The sequence below is a fragment of the Oreochromis niloticus genome, linkage group LG6, assembly GCF_001858045.2.
Source record: "Oreochromis niloticus isolate F11D_XX linkage group LG6, O_niloticus_UMD_NMBU, whole genome shotgun sequence".
In the NCBI taxonomy this organism is placed as follows: domain Eukaryota; kingdom Metazoa; phylum Chordata; class Actinopteri; order Cichliformes; family Cichlidae; genus Oreochromis; species Oreochromis niloticus.
Genome location: NC_031971.2, coordinates 11769845 through 11795320, shown reverse-complemented (window position 1 = coordinate 11795320; position 25476 = coordinate 11769845). Strand labels below are relative to the sequence as shown.

Below are 25476 nucleotides of genomic sequence, written 5' to 3'. Positions count from 1 at the left end.
GAACGAAATCAACTTTTGGGGATTTACTTACCTGGATGATTGAGCATGCATCAAGAAGTTACCTTTTGTATGGACAAAAAAAAGAGACTTTGAAAATGGTCAGATACAAGAAGTGGACTGAAAAGGAGTGAAAAAGCAGTCAAAGAACAACTTTGACTGGCATGAGAACTATTGCTCAAGACCACTTTAGAAATGTTTGAGAAAATGTGGGTGTTTGGAAGCAAAATATAAAGAAATAACAGTCGACTCAAGAGTTTTGCACAGTATTATATAGAATTTATTCAAACTTTTCCAAAGTTCTTCTTCTGTTTTAACTTTGTGTAATCTTTCTAAAATGAATGTAACTGTTCACACCTCAGTTCCATTTAGAAGTAAGGAGAATCAGGTTTGTACGTCACTGCCAAACATTTTCAGTAGAACACATTTTCACAAAGCGAATTCAAAGTTGAATCAAAGAACTGTTTATTTTGTCAATTTAAAGGTAATTTAAATGCAGGAAGTGTCACACAGGTCATGCCAAATGTTCGTCACTGCAGTCAGGAACAAACTCAACTCACATTTAAAACTCATTTCAGATAATGAAAGTTTGGAGTTGTCGTGTATGCAGAGTAGGACGCAGCTCAGAAAAGAAGTGATGGTGAACTGCTCGGTACTGTGTATTCACAGCGGCTGATGACACAGATCTGACCACAGATGTTCCTCAGTTGTAGCGTTCAAATCTGATTCCCATCTCGCTGTCTCTCTGTAGATTTGTGAAAACGTAGCACAAAGCCCTTTTTTTCAACAATGATAGATATATTTTAGAACTCGGTTTATATGGGCGTCCCTCATAAAGCAATTTCTCCACAGCAGTGAGCACAGTTAAGGTCATTTCAGAAAAAGACCTTAACTGAAGGTGAGCGAAAAGTCTTGCTGAATGGATTCACGTTTTCTCGTTAGTGGTTCAAAAGGAATAAAGAGCTTGTCTTCAAAACAGCCTTCCAAATATTGGACTTCTTTATGACAGCACAGTCTTATTGTTTAAAGTCATGGGTATGAGTTTTTTTTTTTTCTCAGACATGTTTTTGTTGACAGACTGAGATCTCTGAGTCACATACACAATTTTAATACTTTAAGATATATTTACTTCATTTTTGAGTAGATGAAGGGCACAGTTGCCATAAACATTAAATAGACCTTGAGGTGAGATTATTTTGTCGATTGTTTTGTTGCCAAGGTCAAGAATAGACTCTGAGCCACAACTTCACTCCCTCCTACTGCTTATTTCAAAGCAGCTAATGAAGTGCTCTTAAATTATGCATTAAAAACTAAGTAAAGTAATTAATGATTTGCGTTAATTGCTTTGGTTCTAATTAAGAGAATTCTCTCAAAAAGTTGTGTAATCTCGCACAGCCCTGCACAACCGTGTAATGATACCAGCTCGTAAACTTCTGACCACTTGTTACGGACCATCTATCTATCCATGGTTTTACCATCTAGTAATCTCATAAGGCATCGTGGGAAGCACAGATAGTTTGCTTTGACATGTCAGTGCCCCTGTGAAGAAAGGCAAGTCCACAAAAATAGCTTTTCTAGTGTGGTGCTAGAAAATGACTGCCACAGAGCTCTGACCTAAAACCAACAAATAAAAAACAAGAGAGTGAGCCAGCTTTTATCACCACAGACATTAAAAGAGAAAGCCGTGGCACTCTAGCAATCAGGAAAAGGTCTTTATTGAAGTATTCTCTAAAGCCAAATGGAGCCTGTCCTTCCAAAGAATCAGCCAGCAGCTGGGATCTTGCTGCACTGGCACACATTCGTATTAAAATGTTCAATTTCAGCTGTGTGGTGGGCACGTTTGCTTCCAATTGAATAGTATTTGGAATTTTTCACAATTCCCTAAACCTTGACTGAATTCCCAGATAAACAGCCTCAAAGCATGGCACAACCACCACCATGCTCGACAGTGGGCAATGGTGTTGTTTTGATGAATAGCATGTAGTGCAGTTTTTGTGCCAAACATATCATTTACATCACAGCACAACACATTTTGGAAAACTTGGTGTATCTTGCTTCAAACTTTAGCCAGGCTTGAATGTTTTTCTTTAGTTTCAGCTCCTTAACAAAAGATCCAACAATGAGACACCCCCCAGAAAAGGAATGGATTTACAGGTTAAGGCCACTGACATTTTTTCCCATAGAGGGGTGCAGAGGAGATTTAGGAGACAGGCAGTTACTCTAGGAGACTGTAGAACATCCTTAACCCATCAGCAGGACAGATATCTGCTCCTTTGTGCAAGGAGGAACAGGACGAGCGCTGCCTGAGCTACAAAATGACCTCCAGCAGGTCACTGGCATGAATGTCTCTGATCCAACAATCAGAAACAGACTTCATGAGGGTGGCTGAGGGCCTGATGTCTTCTAGTGGGCCCTGTGCTCACTGCCCAACACCGTGGAGCCCGATTAGCATTTGCCATAGAATACCAGAACTGGCACCCTGTGCTTTTCACAGATAAGAGCAGCTTCACTGTGAGCACATGTGACAGACGTGAAATGGTCTGGAGAAGCCGTGGAGATTTCAGGCTTTCTGAAGATCTTTTACAAACATTATAAGAACTCTATTTTTGCCTTACATACATTTCCATGTATGTTTGCACATTTCAATAAGTCACTGAGTCTATTTTCTATTTTTCTAGCATCATACAAAGAAATAAGTGGAAGCTGAAGACTTGTGTCCCCTTCTGAAAGGTTCCACCTCGCTTGTCAAAGGAATTGTACAGATTACACATTAAATTGTGGTTGTATGTAGTATGTAGACTTTTTGAGTATGTCATATTCATGGTTCCAAAGCTTCTAGATACCAACGAGACCTTGAACCCACATTAGATTCACAAACACTGTTTTTGGTAGAAAATATTCACCTGAAAATTACCACCATCACACGATATAGCTCTTCTCCAAAAGCTGATGCACGTCCATATCCACACGCAGAAACATACACAGATGCCTGCATAACAAAACAAACACACATACAGGTGTGACAACTGCGAGCGTGTCTGTGTGTAGGGCGTCTGCCTCTCCAAACAGGCAGTAGGCCAGAGAGGGGTTTTAACACACTTAATGGGATTTCACACTCTGAAGTACACACGTGTACACACTCTCGGACACACACTAATGTTGAAGATAAACATGTCTGAAAGCTATGTGTGATCCCAGACAAATAAACACACACATTCACCCACACATGCACACTCTCTGATATAAAAGGATTTGTCAGGCTCCCACATTGTACACATGCAAAATTAATGGACTCCAGTATCCACACAGAAACACCAGTGTTACTCAGTCATTTACAAAAGAGATGTGGCTTCACACACCTGACAGAGTGAAGACGCAGAAACACAGACGCTATACAAATCTTCCATTATGTGTCAGCCCAGGATTGTTGGGGCTTTACCGGTGCTGTGGTCATGGTGACCTCTTATTCTTCAGGGAGTGTTTAAGGAGTGCTCTGCTGAAAATCTATATTTTCAATCATCTGGTACTTGATGTCTCAAAACTTGCTGAATGCTGCACCGAAAAGTTTGTAAGTTGCCTTTTTGCAGAGAACGACAGGTGCGGTAGGGTTGCTGTGACCGCAGTTTGAGCGGAAATTGAATCATAAGTCATTATTTTTTGATCTGTGTATTTATGGTTTGTTCTGTCTTGTCACATGAGCGGTTAAGCATTCGGAAGAGTACATAACTTTTTTTCCATCCCTCTTGATTGCTATTGGGATCCATGTAAGGATCGACTTAAACAGATTAAAGGAATAGTTCAAACCAAAAGCAATTTATGCAAAAATTTGGCTCAGTTCTTGGAGTTCTGGTTTCTCCTGCCATCCTAAACATGCTGGTTTATTTCTCAAGCATGTACTAATATGAGCGTAGCAACTCTGGTTAAATTGTGACCGATAACAATGAATGTATTTCCATCCAAACTGTCAAAAACGTGCACACACACACAGGCCGAGGTGTACTAATGTGTGCACACAAAAACCCCCATAAAACATTGGTAAAATCACGTGTGAAATGCATTCATTAAACCCACTAAAAACATCAACCGTGTGGAGTGATAAAGACCTGGAAAGCTTCACAAAGTAGCAAACAACAAACTTTCCAGAGCCACTTATCAAGCCTGTGCGGTGAGAATTTAGCACACCAATAAAATTGATTTTCTTCAGATTTATTTCTCTAAGACTACATCTGTTTGGGACTAATGCTCAAAAACAGGTGTGTTTGGGGATCAATTTAATATTTCTCAAGAAGACAGGCTCCAGACTTCTCTCGAAGTGGACAGCATTTTTTTATTTTTTTATTTTCCCCAAACAAGAAACTCTGCGGTAGTTATCTGTTGTCTTCAGAGCATGCAATAAAATATGGGACCTCTGCGCTGAGAGAGTGAGTGAGAGCGAGAGAGAAATTTCTTAGTAATAGAGCTTATGTGCTCTGGTAGGTGGACCGTGTTATGGCCTGTCTGAAAACTTTTGCAAAGTTTGGCATTAGAACTTCACCAGACAAATGACCTGGGCCACATACCATAAGTCATGGAGGAAAGCATCTCTCTCTCTCTTCCTCTTTTTCTCCCTCACTTTCTAGTTCTATCTGTCTCTCTCACTTAGGTGCACACACACACACACACACACACACACACACACACACACACACACACACACACACACACACTCGCACACAGCTAGCGGCAGCTGAAGCAGCATCACTCAGACACCTCAAGCTGTTAATTTCCTTCCTGTCTTGATACATGCAGCCAAGTGGAAAATATTATAGAAGCAACAGCAGTGTGTCCGCTGAGCGCTCACACAAGCACCCCGATCTCTCTTCACCTTCTGACAAACACGTGGTTAAAAGTATCCGTGCGACTGTGCCAGGAGTGCCTGTTGGTGTCACCGAATGCCTGCTGGCTGCTGTTTGCTTTGTGTGTGTTACTGTGCGGCACACACTGGTGAGCTGGGAGGTCGGACGTAATGGAAATGCGGCTCACCTGCTTTCCTGGTCGCTGACGTGCCGACTGATGGAGAGGCGACCTCTGCTGTGATGGTGGGGACAGAAATTGAGATAAATGATGGAAATAATGGCACACCATGGTACAAACTTTGTTTTTCTCTTTCAGCTATGCATAACTGACATTCAGTTTTGATACTGTGCAAAAGGCTTGAGGTCTGGAGCCAGACTTTCTTGTAATTTTATAGAAAGTGGTCTTGAGCAGTAGTTCTCCAGGTTTCCTGGAGGTCTTTCAAAGTTTTTGTTTGGACATGGGACTGATTTTCACTCATTTTCACTTCAGTCGTTGTACCTGACCATTAACACTGACCTGTGAATTATTGAAACATAAATGCACCTAACTCAAAGTATGAACCAGTGTTGTGTCTACACATGATAGACGACTTAGCAAAATTGTAATAAATTGTATCTTTAGGCTCTTTTTAATTAGTCAGTTGTAAATGCACATAATTTGTTGCCACTTCTTTTGTTGCATCTATGAAAAGAGACCAGCAAGGTCATTCCCACAGTGCTATTAATTGAAAACTATATCTCAGCATGGTGTGCAGTGTGCACTTAAAAATTTTGAGGAAACTGGAAAAGAAGCCACAGCAACTGGTGTTGGGGATCTTGTTGAAAAGTACCATCAGAGTTTGGTCCACTATCTAATACAACCTGGAAAACATCTGATTTGGAACAGCTTCATTTTTCAGCATGACAGTGATCCCAAAAAACTGCTAGTGTTGTAAAAGCCTACTTGGATAGAAAAACACACATCAGCCGTGGATTGCCCTTTTCTGAGCCTACACCTCAACATTATTAAAGCAGTGCAGGATCATTTTGACTGATTTTGGGTCCAGTTTTGTGCCATTTGGCATACCTCAGCCTTTTCTCCCTGTTTTCCTCCCTTAAGAATGACTTGACAACCACCCTTCTACTGAGACCATTTCTGATGAGGCTTTAGTGAACAAGGACTAAACTAAAAATGTGTGAAAAAGCAGCTAAAGCTCAAAAGAAAAAAATTGAAAGACCTTCAGAAGACCTGGAGAACTATTGCTCAAGACCACATAAAAAATTACAAGAAAGTCTGGCTTCTTGGAAGCAAAATATAAAGAAATGACATTTCTAACAACTCTCATTTAGTCGTTATTCCTCTTGCTTATATTGGCCGTTGTTGCTGCTGCTACACTTTTTTTTGCCTCTTTTTCCTACACTCTCAAAATAACCTTGTTCAAAATCTCTCTTGCCCAATGACCACTCTGCCAGTTTAAGCCAACCTGCCCCTTTTCCCTGTTCTTTAAATCCACTGTGATCTGTCACTCTGCATTTCAGGCTCTGTATTGGTACATTTGGACATTGGACATTTTGGACATTCAGGCTGTCATCCAAACTCCGATCCAAAGTCTCTACCTCAACACCACCATGCTAGCCTTCCAAACAATCCCTCCTTATTAAAATGGTATATTGTCAATATTTTACAAGAGGCTCGATGACAAAATGAGAATCTAATCTTGTGTAACTGAGCATACTTTTAAGCAAAGCTTCACCTGCTCTCAGCACAAAAAGTCTTGTTTCACCGGAACTCTAAATTTCATGCAAATATAATTTTACTTTCTTGATATAAAAAGGCACAGTTCCTCCTTCATTTTATCAACAATAAATGCCTTTATAGAGTCGTTTGTAAATGCTGGCTAATCACCCTTAGTTTGTGTATGTGGGGATATACCCACATACATAATGCTAAGTGCCCAGAGTGAGGGACAAAAACAATATCCATGTGCAAAGTATTTGAAAATGAAAGTGCATGACCCAAATTGGGACCGATGGTCTGTTGCCCTGCTACAATTTGTCTGGCTTATTTCCAAACACTGTTGTTATTTGCTCAGACTTGGCAGTAGTTCGTAATTCTTCAAAAAAAAAAAAGGGAAAGTCAGCAAATGCAGACGCCGTGAACAAAGTGGATTATGTATTATGATTAAAGTCTCTGGGTCCACCTGTCACAGGATATTGTTGTGGGCAGAATGCTGGTAAAATTAATTATGGATTTAAAGTAGTGCATTTCTGCAGAAAAAAAACAGGAAGAGCTGCTAGCTTCTGAAAGAAGGTGCTTTTCTTTCTTTTCTTGGATGATATCTGTTCAGCGAGAGGCATTCGGGATTTCAAGAGTCTTCTTTGGTACTAAAAACATGAAAACAACATGAGTTATCAAGATGACAGTGCACTTGGGTTGATTTGATAAGTAGCTATTGGCTCACCAAGACACACTAAGTGGATAACAGGCAAAGGTGAAAACTCTCTCTGCTTTAAAGAAGAAGAAAAAAGCGGTGCGCTGCAATAATTCACCTGGTGCAGATGATAGGATTTAACAGCAGAAGTGCTGGAGGCAACTTTGCTGATTTTATTTATCCGTCCTAAACTCAGTAAGACTTTCTCTGTTTTGTGACTGTAAGATTGCAGTCCAGGTCCTGCAATTTGGCTTCAATATTGGATCTTAACAATTTCATCCCACCTGTTTTTGTCATAATGCACCTCCATCAACTTTACCCCGGAGCTCGGACACAGCCGCTGCAGCTGCCGTCTCTGCCTCGCTGCCATTAACTCATCTGTGCTTGGTCCAAAGTTGCAGTAAACAGTTTTGCTTGCTTGCAACTTGGAGTTTTATTATCCAGTAATCATGTAACATATTGCCAGTAAACTGCACACAGCTGGACGATACAAATACAGTCGGTAAATTCTCTGCCGAGCTTTCACTCGACAGAGTTTGCACTTTTTTTTTCAACTTTTCTATCTAAAATAGCTGTTTTGTTTGAACCCCGGGTACATTAATAAGATCTTCAGGTTACGATGTAATAAAGAAGGTCACAATAACTGAACATAGTGAACCTTCAGTTGTTATTTAACAATCTCAGCTGGATCGATTGCTCAAATACTTAGCTGTTGCACTTTAAACAGGATACAAAGTGACAACAGCACTGATATGTGTATCACGTTTCCCGCTGATACAGACACAGATCAAATCATCTGTGTCGCATCTGGTTTGCCCGTGGTTTTTTTGTTGTTGTTTCCTCTAATGTTGCTCTACTTTGTCATCCTGGCTGATAAAATGTTTGTAGTTTTACATAAAAAGCCCACACTGGGCTTCTTTGACAGTGCAATCAAACATTTCTAAACTCTCAGATCAAGAAAATTCCAGCAGCATCCTTCATCAGCTCTGCTGGGTGCTTTAAATTCAGTCTTGTCTCAAGTATGAAGCGGTTCGTCTTTCCTAAAATTCGAATAGTGCATCGCTGCCCATTCTGGACTAAACTGCTGCTGAAATTTCCAAAGCAAATCTGCAGGACAGTCTCAATGGCACAACAGCACAATCGATCAAATACTCTGTCTCTGTGTGTAAGCATAAACATGTGGTTACACAGAACTTAATCTGAACAATCTGAACTCATTCGAGAAAGTTAAATCACCTGGAAACATCTCATATTTCCTATAACTTTACAATTCGAAAAAAAATATTCTTACTTACAAATTGATTGATAACTTCATTGATTTGATCAGACTGCCTGACATAGCTTCCTAGTAACCATCCTCAGATTCTGAAGATGTTTCTAGAAGGTATTTTGATGTAAACACTGCAGACCTGCCACTGAGGTACAGCCTGTTTATACTGAATGGTATTTGTGATTGTTTTGAACAAATTGGGTTTATCCTGACACAAGTCTAAGCCCTCTCCCTGCTTTTTCTTTTTACCATTGTGTCCTCTGGTGTGTGCCACTGTGTGTCTCTCTCTATCCATGTGTGCTCTCCTTGTCACTTTTTGCAAGGATAGTTTAATGAAAAACCAACCTGGGATTTGTTGCATAATTCTGCTAACACACAAACAGACAGGGAAACAGAGAGGAAAAAACCTGCAACATCCCATTTATAGTCTTCTAGTTCCTGTCCCCCACAGCTTGATGCCTCCACTGCCGTGTTTGACTGTAGGGGTGGTATTAATGAGGTGATGCTCAGCGCCTAGTTTCCTCCAAACATGCCGCTGGAAATTGCGGCCAAATGGTTGAATCATCATTTCATCAGACCAATGGATTTCCCCTTCTAGTGGTCGTTCAGGTGGCCTCTGGCAAAACTCCCAGCATGTTGTGATGTGCCTGTTAGTGAGGAATGAGGTCCATCTGGCCACTCCACCATTAAGGTATAATTGGTGCTGCACTGAAGGCTGTCCTTGTAGAAGGTTCTCCTATAGCCAAGAAGGAACTACAGTATGGCTCTCATCCATCCCTTATTACTCATTTTGACTGGGTTTTCAGTTTGACTGTTGGTTGCACCACACTTCTTCTGTTCAAAGTAACATTGTTTAAAATTTCTTTCAATGCTTAAAGTATTGTCTTGTATCGATCCCCAGATCTGTGCCTTGACACAGTCCTGTCTTGCAGGCCTATGGACTGCTGACTTGACCTAACAGCTCTCATGATAATGTCCAATATTTTATCCACCCTTAGGAACCCAGAGTTTTTAGGGTTTTTTTCTCCTGTGCATCACCACAGTGGAGTTTAGGTCAAACAGTCACTACGTGGCTTCAACTTTAATTCAAAAGGTTTAATCAAAGTACTGCATGACCTGTTCATGAATTAAAGCCATTTTTATACACCGTCCCACATTTCAGAGGCTCAAAAATAATTGGACAATTGACTGATAAAATAGCTTCATGGCCAAGTGAGGCCTGTTCCTTCAGCAGATCACAGCAAATTAGGCAAATAAAAGATCTGGAGTTGATTCAAAGAGTTGAATTTGGAGCTCTGGTAGTCACGAATCTGTTCATCAAACAATTGTCCTGTTACTTTCGATCCTCTGAAAATGAGGGACTGGGTATAAAACTGGCTGTAATTCCAAAACAGTATTTTTTTTTTTTTTAAAGCATAAAGCATTATTTTTTAACTAAAGCTAAAAGTCTAGATTTCAACCACATCTTGATTGTTTAACTTAAAATCCACTGTGGTGATACACAGAGACAAAAACTACAAAAACTGTGTCATTTTCCAAAAATACCCCTATGAACCCAGCTATAGTATTTGAGGTTATATAACTGTAGCATTAAATACACCATATCTGTTCTTTAATGTATGTGTGAAATAATTCCTGTGGTCACTGCAAGGTGCTGTCACAATAAAAGGGGTCAAATTAACACAGAATTTATTGTTATCAATTTCAGTATTTCTTTCAATACATAGAGTGAATGATTGGTGGGTGTACAACCAACGCAGAGTGACTGTGAACAGTTCATCAGCTCGATGGTGATGACACTGCAGGGAGGTAAAAATACTGATTTGTTGAAAAGTTGGCTTGAATTCAAAAAGGAGTGACAGCACGCTTTACCACAAACATGAAAATGTATAAAACAATCATCAAAGCACATCAATGCAATTCAATTCAATTCAATTTATTTATATAGCGCCAACTCACAACAACAGTCGCCTGAAGGCGCTTTATATTGTACAGTAGACCATACAATAATACATGCAGAGAAAAACCCAACAATCATATGACCCCCTATGAGCAAGCACTTTGGCGACAGTGGGAAGGAAAAACTCCCTTTTAACAGGAAGAACCAGGCTCAGGGAGGGGCGGGGCCATCTGCCGCAACCATTTGGGGTGAGAGAAGGAAGACAGGATAAAAGCCATTTTTAATGGGTTCTTACACTCACTTCATAATGAAGAACTGTTATGTATGTTGTCCGTGAGTAGCTACACTAAAGGAACAACAGCAGTGCGAACACAAACAAAAGTTGCCAATGTCCCCTGGTGACAATACACAGCTACATCACGTAGATGATAATCTGCAAAGCTCCACGTAGGAGCGCTGCCATAATCGTGCCAGTCACTTAAGCTGCTTGAACAAACATCTTACTGGGGCAGGGAGGGGTCCGTCTATTTATGTTTTTTGAAAAATCTATACACGCCTCAGTTTCTGGCACGAAAAACATTGAGGATAAAAACTGCATTTCTTATTTCATCTATTTCATGAATTTGTTGATGCTCTCACTAAGTGCGTGTGAGAATCGGCGAGTGCCTGCTTTGTAAATGTGTGTCTGGATAATGGAGAGACCAGTGATTGATGGAAAGGTTAATCATTCTAGACAGATGGTATGTGCTGCTAAATCAGCACGAGGTGAAGTCAGTGTGTGTGTATGTGTGTGTGCGTGTATATCAAGGCGTTCATGTCCGCTTAAGCTGTAATGAGCGGGTTTTTCTCTGTGAGGGAAGAAGGACCGGGCCATTCAGGCATCATGGGAACCAGCAGCCTCATTATTTTCAGAGAACGGAGACAAGGAGAAAACAGCGTATTCATTTCCTAGCTTGTGTGTGGGGAAGGTGTTCGGCCACTGAAAACATAAAGCAAGCCGAGGTCAACAGCTTATCGCACCAGAGCTTCATAGAAATCTACAGTAACGCTGCCAAGGTCACTTCATAGAAACAGTGAATCCAGACGTGTGATTGGAATGACCTGATATGAAGAGGTCGAGTGCATCTGTGCGTGTGTGTGTGATGAATCCGATGAGGCTCATGCAACCTTTTTGTCTAGACCTCATAAAAATCTGCTGACCCAAGCTGACTTTCACGCTAACACATGCACACTTCCACTGCACACCTTGCTGATCAGCTTAGACATGCTCAATGCAGCTGCAACATTTCCATGCCTTTCATACATAAAACATGGCTTCTGTGTAAACAGAATACCTTCACATGAGTAAACTAAAGCACAGCCTCCCCCGACGTGAGTGCACACACGAACGCATTCACACACGCGCTTGAAAGGATGGAGGAGGCAGCGGCAGGCCATAGCTAGGAGCTAGGGCAATGTGATAAATGTGTTTGTACGTCTCATATAGGCTCAAGAATGTGGATACACACAGTGGAGGCGAGGAAGGAGAGGGAAGGAGGAGGAGGAGGAGGTGGAGTGAGTGGGTGGCCGAAGGAGGTTGTGAATGAGGAGAGAATAGAAGAAGATTTTTGTCATCTCGGTCACAACTTGAGGGTGATATTTTATTAATTAAAATGGTGGCGCTGTTTATTGCTCATTAATAATGCTGCTAATATCAATATTACTACTGCCAATAATATATTAAAGACTAGAATGATTTATTAACACCATAACAAGACAGCAATCAAATTACTCAGTGACAGTAGACTGTTGAGGTCAGGCAATAATAACACCCGGATAATTGCAATATGGTCTTCTTGAGCTATTCAGTGACAGAATGGAAAGTCTGATGATCGATATTTCAAACAAAACAAACAAAACAACTAAGACGTCATTCTCTGCTGCCACTCTTTAAATGCTCTGTGGAGAATCGCATGCTCTACACGGTTTGACAGACATCTCCGAGGTGCCGCATCAGAGCTTCATTTCCATGGCTCCTCTCAGGCACAAATAATCAGTTTGACCAGTGTCATATTTCAACACTGCTTCCTTCTTTGTTATGCCAACCTCCTCACATTCTCTGTATTATGCTACTGCCGTTGAATACTTGGCAGAGGTGCTCATATTAAAAGGTCCATTCAGCACCAATCAGATGCATTGAAATGCCTGCTGCTCTTTTTATATCTCTGTTGAACATGAAGTACAGCCGTAAAATTAGAGGCTGCCGAGTGCGCAAACTACCAAAAAGAGACGGAGAATATTTCAGACAAATGATCAGACAGGAAAGGAAAAAAAAAACAAGAAAAGAAGATGCTGTTTATAAAACTCGCTTGCATCATATTCTCCACTTTTATCGTTTATTTCTAATGACCAACTGTTTGTTTTATTTTGCTCATACTTCAACAAAAAGCATTTATTCAGTGTAAAAACAAAAAAACAAAAGAAAAAAGTTTGGTATAAATCCCAGCTAGAGGTCAAAGTTCACATCATATTTTTTATAGAATAATAACTTCATGAAAATCTGGCTGTAACCTTTGCGGTGTAACATTTTCCACAAAACATAAAACACTACAGCAAATTTTTCAAAGCTGAGTGTAACCAAGTCATCTAACTACACACACATACACTGATGGCAAACCAGGGTAGTGGATACAGCTGGGCAACAAGAAACAAGTGACGACAATCAAGACAGGAATGAACTGAACTGAAAAATAAAGTGGAGAACACAAGATGAAGATGAAGACTGAAATTTTTGTTTTTTTATTGGAGTGCATCATGTTATAACAAAGTGATGCTCACGTTCAACGTGTGGCTATTTCAGCACAGAACAGCTGTAACTCACACACAATGACGTAAAGCATACAATAAATAAAGTACAAATCTGAGGCGCAACCAAGCAAATCATGGTCTGAATGCTTCCCAAGAGGAGCATTGTAGACTTTCTATAGGCTTCCTCTTGTTGCCCTTTTTGTCGTATTTATTTATTTATTTTACAATATTATTCACATTATTATCTGTGTGTGTATTATGTTGGAGTGGGCAGGGGGTGAAGGCCAGGTTGGTGAAAGGAGAAGAAGAACGAGGAACAGAAAAAGAAAAGTGGGGGTTGAGGGTGAAGCCAACAGACATGCATACACAGTGTTTGTCATGAGCATCATGCTAACAGGGGGCAGGAAGGACAAAAACATGGCATGATACACATGATACACTAATAACGAAAATGTATTTTTATTGATTTATTTAGGCAGCAGTAAATTAAACTAGTCCTATAATGATCATTTCCATATTTTCTTTATGTTTTCCACTAAAAGTATCTTTGCATGATTCACGATTCAAAATAATTGCATCTTGGTCCAGCCGCCCACTGCAGCTTCTGTCTGGAAAAAGCTGTTTCAGCTCCTTTCCTCTTAAGTTTCTTTCTTCTGACTGGCTGCCCTTCAACAAACAAAAGGTTTGGTGGGGCAGCAGGTGGGTGGTGCTGCTGTGCACACAGACCACACTGAGCATATCCTCTCTGTGACGTTATACAAAGACAAGAAAAAAGTGTCCCACACTATTAGGAGCAGTGAAATTTTATTTCATGGTGATTACCTGCACATATCCTAACCTCCTTCGTTAAAATGTTGCACACGTGGCTTCAGACACCTATCAGCAGACTCACAAGAATATTTTCCGAGGTTTATCACATGCAGGACGCAGGAGGAGAAAGTCAGCTTCATGCACATTTTTAGTGGAAATACTAATTTAGTCAAGACCGCTGTCCGGTTAGAGCCACACGATGACCCTTCACTCACTGTAAATACACAGAACCAGGACCAGCGCTGCTCTCACATCAGAACAGCTGGACATAAGTAGGTGAGACAACATGTGCTTGTCGCATGCAGTTCCATCAGGTAATGTCTAGAAAAGTTCGGGGTTATATATATACACCATGTGTGAAAACTTGAGATTGCACTGAAACAACATTTTTCTGAGCCAAGAAAGAAATATTGTAGTTATTGTTGCTTTAGGCTGAGATTTTTCCCACCAGTTATCTAATGTATATAAAACTGAGCATATGGTTTTTGCTCTGGCAGGCCTCAAGTTCAAGCTCAGCTGCAAATCCGTGACTATCAGCTGATGTCGGTGCCAGCCAGCATTATCTGATGGTTCACCTGATGCTCTTCTAAGCAACCAACTGGCAAATATCTTATGAGGCATCCTATTCAAAATGGTTCAACCTGCCTCCCAGCTCCTCCTTTTCATGTTATTTCTCCATTTATCAGTCATGTCTATTATTATTGATGCCATCTCTGTTCTGTGAGGGGATCTTGTTGCTTTGGCTTGACTTTCCACATTTCCACATCGCTTGTAATATCTTTTCTATACTGTAGCTAGTATTGTTTTAACTTTGGAATATTCAATTTTAATTTAACATGACACTCGAGTGCCTTAGTTTTACTTACTTTCACTTATTTTTTTCTATAGAGTTTCTATCTTTAATATTAATAGTTTAAGCGAGCATCAGTATTCTGACTCTAAAATGTGCATTGAAGGGCAGGGAGGTCTGGATGCGGATGGATTAACAGTTTAGGTTTGACTGAAATGGTCCTGACGCGAACGCTTTTAGAATAAAAAGAATATGCCCAAATCACTGAAACACTCGACTGGATGAAGAGCAAAGTTTCACTACATCAATATTCATGTGGTGAAACATAACTGGGCACTTTTACAAATCTATTCCAAATGAAGTACCATGCATTTGTGCCTGCTATCACAGGATCTACCTCTCAAACATCATTTGATGCTTGAAATGAGCTCTTTCTTTCCAGCCTCCTCACCTGCCTTCCTCATCACAGGAACAGAAATGTGCGCGGTATATTTTTGGTTCCCTCTTCGGCAGACAGGTATTGTTTCGGATTCGTGACAAACGTAGAGTCGGGCTCTAAAGCGATGATGAGGGATTATTCTATTACTCATTTTTCCTCACTGAAATAATGTACACGGGAATATTTAATATGGCTTTGGCTGCTGGGTGGAAAGCATCTGACTAGACTGCAGATTTACAGCGAGGTTCTGACCATTTTGCATAATCCCAGGAGACATCTGTCTATGTGAGTCCCACCTAGTACATTTCACATTTGAAGAATTTAAATGAGGCGCTTAAGGAGCAGACACGCAAACAGACTTTTCGAAACACATACAGGCAAAGATGCTAATTTCCAACAGATAATCGGCTGTTCGCGGATAATCTCTGTTGCCCTAAAGCATGTACGCACTTTAAACCAGATTTTAATTCAAAAATAAACCATAACTGTTTAAGGTGTGTGTCTTTCTGCGCGTGTGAGTGCGCAGAGTAAATCCCGAGCCAAAATCTTTCCAGCTGCACTGCTGTTTATCTGTGTATCACTCACTTTATGGTATTTGTTCGCTGGTTTTTCCTTGTTTGCAGAACTCAGTGGATAAGAAGCACTTCTGTCTCAAGTTATGCCAGCCCTCCAAACACACACACGCACGCACGCACACACACGTTCGCAAGTCAGTTGTTACACTCTGTCCCTCTTCCTTGTCCTTGTAGTTCTTATAAATACAAATTACGCGTCCTCATCCTCTTTGATTCCTTTTGTTAAGTTTTTTTGTGCTCCTCGCGTGTCCCGCCGCTAGACGATAGTCTGTCACATCTCGGAGGTGTCTGTGCACATGCGGCGTAGATGTGTGGGCCCGTATTAAAGCGGGAAGAAGTTATGTGGCTGATTCTGATCTTCTTTCAAGTGTCAGCCGGCTCTGCATCAACTTCCCTCCGCCTGTCTTTTACTATGTATGCCTCTCTTTCTACACCTGTCACCGCCATGCAACAGAGACAAATGAGCCTCACGGATGGTGACAGGATCTTTTCACAACATTTTCCATCACCCTCATGTGTTTCTGTTTTTGCTTAACTTTCTGAAATAAACACATTTACTACCAGATATTAGTACAATCAGTATATAAACAACACTACCAACAAGATAATTGGCAGTGCCCGTTGCACCGTTTCTTTTCTCTCTCTCTCTCCGTCCCTCTGGACCAGATTTTATGTAGTATTGCACAAAAAGCTGCTGTTCTTTGGCTTCACAGAATAATCTTTCTCTCAGCACATATTGGACAGCTGAATTTGTTCAAAGCAGCTGATTTTGGGAGCTCACGCACAGAAGAACGTAGGCTGTGGAATCGATTATAGGGCTAGTTATTAAAACAGTTAAATAACTGACCTTTAGTGAACTCATCAAGTCTCGCTGGGGTTCGAATCAGGAGAAAATGCTAGAGGTGGAACTTTTAATGAATTAATTCAGGTGTGTGACCTGACTGGATAATTAGGAAAGCAAACAGGAGATTAGGCGAGTCATCCAGATGGCATTGAAGCAATAGATCAACAAGAGAGAAACTAAATATCATTATTCTCTCACACAAAGGATCTAAATTCAATTGTCTAATTCAAGCCTGTATGCGCTGTTGCATCCAGCATATGCAAACAGCGGCCGCATCACGTCGCTGCAGTTAAAATGCTTCTACGTGTTATTTTGTTCATCCTTGTCATCATATCTGGTGTTTCCCTGTGTTTGGAGATTTTTGTATTTTGGTTTATTGGTTTTTTATGTATTTTCTTAGTGTTTATGTGTTCTTTGTTTGTGGCTATAGGCTCAGGTACGATTCCTGTTTTGACTTTATTTTTCTTCCTTGTACTTTGTGTTTATTCTTCTTTATATCCTTAAATCCTTTGTTTCTTTTACTTAGTTCAGTTGCCTCATCTTTCTGTCTCATTTTCCTGTGTTTTCTACTTTATTAGTTCATTCCTGTGTCAGCGTTCCTTGGATGAGTTAGAGTTGTTCATTTCTTGTCTTGATTGTCACTAGTTTTTTCTTGTTACAAAGCTGTATGGATTGCCATCAGTGTGTGTGTGTGTGCACATATGTCCACATGCTCTTTTGGCTGTTTTTTCTATACGTATTTACCTTAGGTGTTTTTTAAGTTTCTGTAAAATGATTTTCAGAAGCTCCGTTTCTGTGTCTACATGAGGAGAAACTGAGATTTTGTCCTGCAGTATCAAAGGTGTTTGCATCTTTCACTGACGTCGGATTGCGCACTGATTTATTGCTTGTAATCTTCTGATTGGCCAACATTTCTTGATGACTAGATTTATACCAGCAGCTGCTGATTTTGCATGCTCTTAACGGCACTTGACATCATATTTTTCTTTTTCATGTGGACTACGTGGAGCTTTATCTCAGCAGAAAAGTGTTTACAGGGGTAAGGACAGAAAGACTTTTTCCCCATAAACTTCTACAAGACTATCGTCATCTGGTGACCATCAGATTTCCAGCTTGGCTTTATTTTTCCTTTTATAGTGCATTCCTGATGTGTTCCTAATATTTGGATAACCTTGTTCTGATATGTTTTGCATTTGAGTTTTTCACTGGACTATGTTAAATTATTTAGTTTGTTCACTTTTTATTTATGGACTTTGACATTTAGTTGTTTTCAACCCTGCATCCAGAATCTGGGTCCTGTCCCCTTCAAATAAAACAATCCTGTGTGAAAACAGTTGCACAATCCTGACAATTCTGTATTGATGGTGCTGCAACAGCATCAGTGTTGCTAAAGCAACATGTCTGCAACTGACCAGTCACGTTGACATGTTCTGGGATATTTTGACTTCAGGACACTCTGGCAGAAACACTTTCAATACTGTGTTCAACACGTGATTTTTTTCCTATACTTAACCAAAGGAAAGTAAAAAACTCAAAACAAATAAGTCTTAATCAGCTGAAGTCAAATCACATCAAAATTAGAAAGCAACACTGATATGAACCGATACAGTATCTTCTGGATGTATGTTCAGTGTTTGACTCATCCAGCATTACCTCTAGTCTGCACAGACTGTGTTGCTCTTTATCTCACCTCACTTCCTGAACCTTTCTGCTTAAAAGCCAGGAGGCCTGTAAGACACAGAAACACACTGATTGCCAAGTAGTCCAACTTGGCATTTTTGCCAGTGAGGCTTATTTGGCATAAAGCCCTGAAGGCAAACTTCACACTAGCTTCCAACTACTCTACTATCTCACCAGTCTGGTCTTTTCCCCAAGTCCCAAATCTACGGCATCACAGCGGTGTGATAGGTCAACCCCACCGAAGTTTCCTGAAGCAACATTAATCATAACACTGTAGCAATGCTGGGGCAGTAATGGATACTCCAAAAACAATGAACAAAACAAAAGGAACAAGAAAGACAAGTATTATACTGCAAAGATGTTGATGACATTTCTCAGATTACATGTCATGAAGATCTCTGAATCAGGGGACGATTTGTTTTGGAAAAAAAAAATCTCTGAAAACAATCTGCAATTGTTGAAAACAGTTGTGTTTTTCCATTTGTGTCTGTCTTTGGCTGTTTCATAAATCATTCATGAAACCAATACCTCTTCTAACTAAAAAAACAGATTGATTTTCTGAAAATGACTCTTTGTTCAAATTTAAAGATCCTTAAACCTTCAGAAGAAAAAGTGAGCTGAACATTGAGCAGCAGAGACAAACAGCATTACGATGCCTTGTGCAAGAGTGTCCTGGGCCAAGATGGGCAGTGTTAGTTGCATTTTTTGATGGGCTGCAGAAACCAGGGCCAGCAGAGGAAACCAGCACAAACACCAGGAGACACGACTTCCCACGGTATGAAGGAATTAAAAATATATAGGAGCCTGCTGTCTTTTCTGTGCAGTGTTTGCCTGTAGTTCCCATGTCTGTAGGTTTACTTGTTGTGTCTCATCAGGATTGTTTGCCGTACGAGAAGCTAAAGTTTTCTTGTTATTTTATATCTTTCTTTTTTTCATTATGATTTCTGGTGACTTTTCCGAGCTGTTCCATCTCTGGATATAGTGCTTGGAAACTTGCACCCAGCTTATTTACTTCTTTTTCTCATTATATATGTTATGACCGCTTTGATTTTTATGGTGCTGCTGTTGCGTGGTGACCAGAATAACAACAACAGACATGCCCGCTGAAGGATCAAAGGCTGAGGATGACACACAGAGGATGTGAAGAAGGAAAGAAAGGATGAGAAAAAAAGCTGAAGAGATATGAACTATATCTTCTATAATGTGCTGTCGCTGGATGATGGATGCGAGAAACTGAGGGTCCATCTGTGATGGTACAGTTATATGTTTCAATGAGGCATTACTCTGGATCTGATGGCGACTGCTGATAGTTCCAGAAAGTTAGGGTGACCATGAATGAGCATGCCAAGTATAGAAGGGGATGATACTAATATGGTCACATTACCATGAAGGAAAACTTCTGCAGCACAAACTTTTACCCATGCAGTTACATCTTGATGGCACTCCTAGATGCCCAGGAAGTTGTTTGCATCCCTCTTTATGCTAACATGCTAACCACAGGTAACGCCATCCAGGCTCTAGACTGTGCATTCAAATGCTTTCAAAACAATTTCCCATCTATTTCAGTTTCCTAAAATAGAAACTCCAAAACATCTTCACACCGTTCACATCGTAAATGTAACTTTACCAAAAAAGTTCCTCAAATGAGAAATCAGACGCTATTTTGCATGTTTAGTTTGGTCTTCTTTGTCATTAATCCTCAGAACGGCAGTTAATTTGACCAAAATATATATATTGATGTTTACAAATAGCCCGCATTCAGTAAGGTAGATACATGGATAATTAAAGTGTGGTGCCAGTGACAGCTGAGTGGTGAAATGTGTCTCCTGCTGTCGCTGTGCTTTATCAATAAACCAAGATGGATCTCCTCTGCGTGCCGCTCTGTCTAATTTGGATGTCTACCAGAGCCGACACCCAACCAGAGAGATATCAGATGACTTCAGTGATGTCACAGCGAGCTGGACATGATATTTCTTATTGCATCAAATCAACTTGAGCTTATATTAAAGGAAAATAATGTTCATTCTGGCTTCCTTTATAAAGTAGAAGCAAAAGACTATTAAAAATTAGTGCAGTCATATTTGTAAAACGAAAACAACAATTGATGAAAAATCCTTTGTTTTTTTAAATTAAAAGGTTTTCTTCATGATTTTCTGTTTTCATAGAAAACAATTTTTCCTGCTAATTAAAATTCAAAGGAAATGCCCCTTTGTGATGATCTCAGTGCTGAACTGTTCAATTTCTCATCATTACCAATTTTTGCTTCACTGCAATCTTTATATAATACAATCTTTTCAAACTGGATTTTTAATGCATTTATTTGATATAACTCCTTTTTTAATCATATCAAAAACAACCAAACAAAACACAAACACAACTCCCCACGCTGCATAGCTCAACCTAAGCAGTGATCTTAGCTACCACTATAAAGGACTGCTGAGACACCCCTACTAAATCTGCTCTGAGCATGAAGCTCAATCATGATCGTGTGCCAGAAAATAGGACTTGGTCTATCCTCATTCTTGCAGTGTCAGCGTTTACTAACAGCCCCGAAGCAGCCTTTGTATCATTACGCACCATTACATACTGTGAGTCCTAACAGCCCTGTGATTGATCACTCACAAGCTGGTATAATTTATGATGTCATGCGTGTTTTCCTGCATCTTTTTCTCCTTTTTTTTGGTGCAGACAGTATGTAAATACATTTTCTTCAGCAGAAATGAAAGTCTCTGTGTGGAGTTTTGACCACTGGCTGCACTGCATAGCCATGATGTGATTAACTAGCATGAGTCAAGCCAGACTCTGTAATGTTTACCATTAAAATCAAACAGCATCATTTTGGCTTTTCCCAATGATGTCTGTGGAGGGAAGCAGCCACTGAGTCAGACACCTCATTAACACCATCCTTGCAGTCTAACACGATGGTGGCAGCATCACGCTGTGGAGCTTTTCTACCACAGGGACAGGGAGGATGGTAAATGAAAAACATGAAACAGGACTGGATGAAAACTTTTTTTGTAATTACTTAAGGTCTTTGACTGAGGAAAAAGTATTTATTGCTATATAGAGTATACATGGCTTATAGAACCACCTTTAGCAGCAATCATGTTCTTTCCTTATGTTCACTGAAGTTTGCAGGCAGTCATTTATGCACAGCTCTCTTTAAGCACCTCTACAGCATTTCTATCAGGTTGAAGTCTGGACTTTGACTAGACCATTGACGCACTTTGATTCTTGTGTTTTTCTGTCATTCTGTTGTAGAGTTTATGCTGTGCTTGGGATCATTGACCTGTTGCACGAGCCAATTTCAGCCAACCTTTAACTGTCAGACAGCTAGCCTCACTAATGACTCTACAATACTTTGGTATACAGAGGAGAATGTGCTCACCTCAATGACTGCAAGGGGCCCTGTGACTGGAATACAAGACCAAATCATCACCCTTCCAGCAGCTGTATGAGGTGTTTGGTTTTCTCCAAGCATGGTGCTGTGCACGATTGCTGATTGATATCTGCCTTTAGCCTCATCTGCTCAGAGGACATTGTTCCAGAAGTGTTTTGTTTTGTTCAGATGCACATTTGCAAACCTAACCTTTGATGTTCTTTTTAGGGAGAAAGGAGAGGCTTTCTCTTAGCAACCCTTCCAAATCAACCTTACTTGTTCACTTTGTTTCTTGGAACTTTAACATGCTAAGTGGGCCCTATGGAGATTTCTCTGAGCATTGCACAGTCCAACCTTGGGATCAGTCCTGGGAACATTGTGGCATTGTGCTAACACACACTGGTATGTATCCAGACCAGCAGGCTACTGAAACGTCTGTTTTTGCAGCTGTGGTCACAGTTGCCGATGATTAATTAATGAAGTGGATTTGATTAGTAGGGAGTGGCTGCTGCTTATCCTCTTAGTTCCTCAGAAATCACTATTTTAACCTGTTGTTAAGTGAAATGTCAAAATTGTTAGTGGAATATTTTAGCCTTTCAGTCTAAAAAACCCACATCTTTACTTTATAATTTTGGAGTCTTGTGTGTACATCAGTGAGGAAAAAGATAAGATTCGAATCCATTTTAAGATAAATCTAAAACAGAAACAAAGATGAAAACAAAGATTAAAGCAGTGTGTATCTGATGTTTTTGGATTTACAAAGCTCTAATACATCTTTCTGAAGCATATAGTAATGTTTCAGATGTCTGTATGTAGAACTTAATTGCTGATGACTTTTCCCTTTTTCACAAAAAAGAGTGAAAAAATAGAATATTTATGAAGCAAAATGTCTTGTATATCTGCTTCTTATCCTTTATACAGTGAGTAACTCCTTCACATGCTTCATGAATCCTAGGAGGTGGACTTCACCCCAGAGCTGGTTGATGCAGGTTGCTGCTTGTTAAGTTGCTTTTTAATTATCATTATTATCATTGTGTCTTCTGTCCTGTGTCTCTGCCCTCAGTAACTAACTGTCCTTCTCTGAGCCTGGTCCTGGCAGAGGTTTCTTCCTGTTAAAGGGGAGTTCTTCTTTCCCACTGTCACCAAGTGCTTGCTCATATGGGTTTTGTTTTATTGTTGGGGTTTTCTCTCTATTATTTTAAGGTTTTTAGTTTACAATATAAAACTGTTGGTATCATTTGGGGCTATATTCAAATAAAACCGAATAGAATTAAACTAGCAAACATACATAACGTAGCTCCATCTCAGACAACAACTCAGTAATAAAATGCTTCTTTTAAACTTAAATGTCAGCATTAAAAATCTAATGTCACATAATATAAAAGTCTCCGAAAGCAGAATCAGGTTTTCTTTTGAGCCTGTAGCTCCCACTCTGGCACACCTTTGAGACTCAACTTAACATGTTGTCCAAATTCAACAATGCACACAAATCCACATGCACTGATAACAAAATGTGTGGATATGCGTGGATGCATGGTGTTATACGCACACACTAAGACATGGGAAAGAGTCTAATTTCTCAGTGGAAAGGAGCATGTCTTTGTATGTAAATTCATGTACTCATTGTTGTGCCTGCTTGGCTCACAAGACAGATGAAGCAGCACTTGTCTCCCCCAGTCAGATAATCTGCTCTCCTGTAATTTAAAATTCCACTTTCTCCCAAAAAATCTCTCGTCGCAACAAACACACTCCCCTGTTCACACCCAAACAGCCCTCTTCCTCACCCCTGTCCCTTTTCCTCGCTCTTTATCTTTTCTTCTCTCTATCACACACACAGGCTGGTGCCAAGTTGTTAAATTTGAGCTCTCCATCTACTTTCCTATACAGACAAACACACACAGACTCACACTCTCTCTCGCACACACATGCACACACATGCACAAACAGAGGCAAACACACAGCCTTGCAAAAATAGCATTCATCTCTGCATCCATCTCTGATTCTGGGCTCAAAGATGAGAATCCTTTGGCAGGAATCTATCACTCTGTCTCACACACACACACACACACAGGGAGAGACAAGCATAATCTCTCGCTTTCTATCTCACCACTCAAATTGAATCTGCGGTCTTGACAGGCCAAGAGGACAGGGACGACGAATAAAAATCACCTCATTACGCACATACACATCCCTCACACACACATACGCAGACAGACGTAGGCAAGCAGGTCATTCACATGCATTAGGGATGGGAATAGAGAAGCCTTGAATCTTGGTCAAACACCATTTGGTGTGTAAATGCTGACAGACGAGGGTAGGAAGCCACATTTGTGTCTGGAGGATCAGAGACGCTGTTTGGCAGAGAGGCTGGAATAATGGAGGGACGGACGGAGGCACAATGGTGTGTACATTTGTGCAGGATAAAAATAATGATGATAATGATTAGTCTGATGAAAGAAGGTCACAGTGACAATATAAGCGCTGAAACTGATGATAATGATAGTGTTCTGTCAACCATTATCTCCTTTTGATCATCGATCCTGGCACACTGGGTGGATACAATCATAATAAGATGTGCAAAGCCTCCTGCTGTTAATTTTGTTTTAGGAATCTTTTAGTTTGCGCTGAGCTCTGACAGACAAGGACTGTTTAAAGAATGAGATGTATGCCACTGGATGAATACTGCTGTGTACAAATTGGCACCAGTGTGTTGTCAAAAAGCTACAGGCCACAGGGAGCATCACAAACAAATACTGAAGGCTGACACACTGTCACCCTAGAAGAATCGACAAAGAGCACTTTCACAGGAAGTGGCAATAATAGGACAATAATTACAGAGCAGGTATCAAACCTGTGAACTGCCTCATGAATATAGGTTCGAACTCAAAATACACAGAAAATTTGCACTACTGGTGGCTGGTCCTCGAGACCCTTTACATACACAAGCTTTGTCATGAGTTTAACTTCACAAAGTTATTATTCTGATCATTATATAATCAACATTTTAAATGAATGATCAGTCTAGCATTAGTTTCACTTAAGTATATCGTTGATGGCTGTTAATAAACACTGAAGTGATGATTAACAATGTCATTAATAGTGTTTGTTTGTCATTAGTTAGTTAGACATTTCGTGTAGCATGCCGAGGATAAGAGACAAGATTTATGTTTTGATGACACCGCCTCTGTTGTGTACGTGTTAATGACTTTCAGTGTTTCGTAACTGATCAGTGAATCAGTTCTCATCACAAATCAATCAAATGCTGCTGTTTTATCATAGCTATCAGTATCTCAGAGGTACGCTGCCATTGGTGCAGTGACACACTTGACTTACGCCCAACTTCTTACATTTGAACACTTCAGTAGGACTCTTTAACATCCATCCATCCCTTCATCTGTCAATCCATCCATCCATCCATCCATCCATCCATCCATCCATCCATCCATCCATCCATCCATCCATCCCTCCATCTTCTTCACGTTTCAATTATTTACTTAAAAGTTAAATAAAAACAAAGGACTGTTTGAATATGTTCTCCAGACAGCGTAAAATTTAAACTGGCTCACTGAGCAGTATTTCACATATAAGGAGTATATATGATCTAAATAAAATCCCCCAGGTGTTTTTAATGTTACAACGCCCAGGTTGCTAAAACATACAGAATAAAAAAAAATTCTGGTGGTCAGTTTTGCTTTGGCCTATCCTCACAACAAGCCTGAGAGGCTCAGGGATCAACAGATCACAGTGTGTTTGTGTGTT

The 25476-nt window shown here is 40.2% G+C and overlaps 1 protein-coding gene across 3 annotated transcripts in view; it reads right to left on the bottom strand.

Moving 5' to 3' along the window:
* The window catches only part of LOC100697202 (protein ELFN1), a 133467-nt gene that overhangs the window by 29529 nt on the left and 78462 nt on the right, over positions 1–25476 (bottom strand). The window contains exon 3 of one of the 3 annotated variants that reach the window (XM_025908167.1): positions 5020–5067. The exons of 1 other annotated variant lie outside the window; for it this stretch is intronic. The gene's annotated coding sequence lies outside the window, so the exon portion shown is untranslated. Of the gene's footprint in view, positions 1–2900; positions 2952–5019; positions 5068–25476 lie in introns of those variants that run through there. One more of the 3 variants, XM_019360187.2, reaches the window with a different exon arrangement.